At 44.3% G+C, this 3,946-nt stretch overlaps 1 long non-coding RNA gene across 1 annotated transcript; it reads right to left on the bottom strand.

Moving 5' to 3' along the window:
- Positions 1-593: 593 nt before the first annotated feature.
- LOC119340757 lies at positions 594-2,971 on the bottom strand. The gene is made up of 3 exons (XR_005164659.1): positions 1,309-2,971; positions 1,169-1,235; positions 594-980 (listed from the first exon to the last, which is right to left on the bottom strand). It is a non-coding gene; the product is annotated as an uncharacterized LOC119340757 (long non-coding RNA).
- Between the last annotated feature and the right edge of the window lie 975 nt (positions 2,972-3,946).

The following is a 3,946-nucleotide window of genomic DNA, read 5'->3' as shown; positions in this document are numbered from 1 at the left end:
CAACATGAAGACCAGGCATTTTGAGCGCAAGTATCACATTATCCGGCAGCATGTCGAGAAGGGTTTTGTGAAAGTTCTCCAGGTTCACACGGATTTGAATGTGTCAGATCCAATGACGAAGGCTCTACCACGAGCAAATCATGAGCAACACCGGATAACCATTGGTATTAAAGAGACTATGTAAACTAGATTATTGACTCTAATGCAAGTGGGCGACTGTTGGAAATATGCCCTAGAGGCAATAATATTATTATATTTCCATTGTTCATAATTACACTACTAGGAAAAACACTACCAGTAGCGTAGGTTTTTTCCATACTAGTAGCGCGGTTACCCGCGCTACTGCCTGCTAAGGCGCTACGGTTAAATTTTAGCAGTAGCGCATTTTTTACCCCGCGCTACAGCTAAAAACTTAGTAGTAGCACATGCCAGCCATGCTACTACTATTCCTAACACACGCCACTACTATTCCTAAGTACTAGTGGATGTCATTCTGCCCCACGCTACTTCTAAGTAATTAGAAATTAAAAAAATAAAAATTAGATGCAATATTCATGGATGGAAATCAAGACACATCCAGTGCAAAATAAACAAAGGTAACAGAACCATCTCAGCCCTTGCATTCTTAGCACTTGCAGTGTTCATGGATACAACATTAAACTCTCAACTCGAAGAGATCACGAGATCCCACTTATACATCCGACGCACACAACTAGCACCGAAAGGTGGGTACCTTCCCTAGCATTCCACCACCAACATAACCAGACCACTTCTCTAGATGTATCTACCAAAGCGTCGAGGTCCTTCACCTTGGCAACCTCCAGACGATGGTGTTGAGGTCCTCCACCTCGACAACCTCTAGACGGCGGTGTCAAGGTCCTCCACCTCGGCGACCTCCAGCGTCACATCACCTGGACAATAATCCAAGTGGTTGAAGAGCACGGCGCCCACCAGGTCGTTGTAGTCCGCGTCGATCACCCCTGCGCCCACGTCGGGAAAATGAAAGCTTGTTAGTTCGCGTCCTTGTGCAGATCCAGTAGGGTATTTTCTTCATTTATCAGTCTCTTTTAGTCTATTAAGAATCTTCGAAATGGAAAGACTAAATGCATACCCTAGCTATACGTGTTCATGCTATCTTGTTGTTTTGGTGCATACAAGAAATTAATACCTGTGTATTTGAGTTTTGATATTCCCTGCCAACTTCAAGTATATATGCTACCATGTAATCTTTGAACCTGGATCAAAAATGAGATTTCAGGCTTTGTCAACCTTACCATGATCAGTACTAAATTCTCTAGGCTGCTCAACCTTTCCTTGTAGGGAGCATTTCTTTCACCTAGTATCTCAGTTGTTAAGTTTGGGAAGAATCCTGCATCCCTTCAGATAGTCATCCATATCTTGAAGAAAAAAACAGTATACATTTTCAGTGACTCATAATATAATCATCGAATACTGCTCTGGGTTACTCTAAGAATAATTGTTAAAGATCAGCCAATGTTTTCTTACAATCTTCCACTCTGTGAAGTAGGAGTAAAAACTGAAAGCTAAACACACATTAAGACTACTTACATAAAATTCTTCAGATAGCGAATGAGCGACACACAAAAATATATACTTCAGATAGCAAGGAACGGGCCAAAAAGCAACAACATAAGTTTTGTAGCAGCAGTGGCAAGTAACTACCGAGACATTACAGGTGAAGAGATGAATTTTGGATACCCTTCATCCCCAAGGAGCAGTCTTTGTTGACAGTGGTGCTGGGTACGGTGTTGGGCAGACTGAAAAAGCTATTGGCGTGCCAGGTAGAAGAGTGTTGGTACATACCTTGAAGTAGACCCTGATCTTGACATGCTTGTCCAGCGCGTGGCACACTGACTGAAACAACAAGAAGACTAGGCACACCGGATCAAAACACCTAGATGATGCTTACTGCTAATTGATTGCAGTTGCAGGACATCAATTCGATTGACGAGTTGCGTTCACAGATGTATGCATGTGGAAGTGGAAGGGAAGGCGGACCTTGTCGAACTGTAGGATATTACAGTATTGCCCACTAAAAAAATATGTTGCCTACTAAAGAAAACAGTTGTTGATAAATAGCTACCAATATGAACCCACATATTATTATAGTTTTGCCTGCTGAAAACATATATTGCCTGCCTGCACCCCTTGTGAACAAAGATGCTGAAAAAAAGCTAGAAGAACACATATATTACAGTATTTCCTACTGAAGCAGTACAGATGCTAAGATTATATGCAGTATTTTGCCTACTTATCATTCTCTATGTTGCCTACAAAAAAATAACTCTAATTTTGTTGCCTACATCCTGAAAATCAAAAGCTGATGCAACATGGATGAACATGTGCTTGACTATTCCCTTCATGAAACACTATCTGAAGATATCACTAGTCCCAAAAACGAGCAACAAAGATTGTTGACCCACAAGACGTGAGTCGCTCAACGCATCTGGACTCGTATTGAAGACAAAATCTAAACATTTTTTTGATAAAACACTCTGAACCTGCAGCAATTCATTCCCGCAATTGCATCTAGCATATCTATACTGGCTAGGAGACCGCCTGAAATGGAACTACAGAACCATTTCCACAATCAACAACTGCAAATGAAATGCAGGTCAACTCAACACAAGTACCAAGCACCCCCCAATGCTGTCACTCACCTGCTTGAGCGAGGAAGATGGCGGTGTCGCGCCAGCGGCGGCAGACGCAGGTGCAGGCGACGACGTCGCGGTGCAGGGGCCAGCGCCCGGCACCGGTGTCGACGCGGCGCTCGATGTCCATGAGCAGCTCCGGCAGCAGGCGGGACCACCTCTCCTCATCGGCCTCCCCCCGACGCCCATGCTCGGGGGTGTCCTCCGGGGCGACCTCGGGCGAGACCTTGGCCTCGTTCCCGCCGACGATGCCGGTCGGGGCGCGCTAGCACGACGAGAGCCAGGACGAGCTACGTCGCCACAGTGCCATGGTGGAACCTAGGGGTCGGGCGGATGAGCGGAAGGGGCTGTGATCTCTGGAAGCTTCCGAGGCGAGAGATTAAAAAGTCCTTGTCCCAACTAAAAAGTCTCTAGTCGTTAAAAAGTCCCTCTCTGTTTGTTTCCAGGGATTAAAAAATCCCTAGTCCCTTTCTAAAGGTTATTAAATGACCATGTTGCACCTAATATATAGAAAAATAACAATCAAACAACACCATGGGTGGCAGGCCACTGGATGCATGGAGGAGCATTATTGGAAAAGTCCCAAAAAAGACTCTCTTTGAGAGTCTTCTTCATTTAGTCCCAAATGCCTAGTTTAGTCCCTAAAAAGCCCCCCCCCCCCTCCCCCCCGGTTTGGTAAAAAAGTCTCTAAGAAGGACTCCCTACACAAAAAAGTCCCTGGAAACAAACACCCCCTGAGACGGTTGGTGAGGAGGGAGTGGATCGCGGGGTGGGGAAGGGTGGGAGGTGGGAGATTGCAGTGACACACTTAACGGTAGCGCGCGGTATCACTATTACTTAGCAGTACCGATTATTTTATGACATGTGCTACTACTATGGTCTGTTCGCGGAATAGAGTTGAAAATATTTAGTAGTAGCGTGTTTGTTTTGGGCACATGCTACCGGTAAGTAGCAGTAGTGCGGGGCAATATAGCGTGCTACTAGTAAGCGTCTGTCTATAAGCTTTTCCCTAGTAGTGTTGAGAGTTTATATTTCATGCTATAACTGCTATGATCCTGGAATATGTGATTTAGTGGAAAACTCATATGCACATGTGGAATGATAAATGGTAAACAAAAGTTTTTTTTTTGAACAATAAATGGTAAACAAAAGTTTCATGGTCCCGCCTCTAAGACTAGCTCAAGTGTTGTTGGTGATAACGTTTTTCGGATCTAAGGATATCATTAAGTGTAACGATAATCCTAAAACAAACATTGAGGGTGTGACGTTAAAAG

The sequence above is a fragment of the Triticum dicoccoides genome, chromosome 7B (assembly GCF_002162155.2).
Source record: "Triticum dicoccoides isolate Atlit2015 ecotype Zavitan chromosome 7B, WEW_v2.0, whole genome shotgun sequence".
Taxonomy (NCBI): Eukaryota; Viridiplantae; Streptophyta; class Magnoliopsida; order Poales; family Poaceae; genus Triticum; species Triticum dicoccoides.
This window is presented reverse-complemented; position numbering and strand designations above follow the sequence as displayed.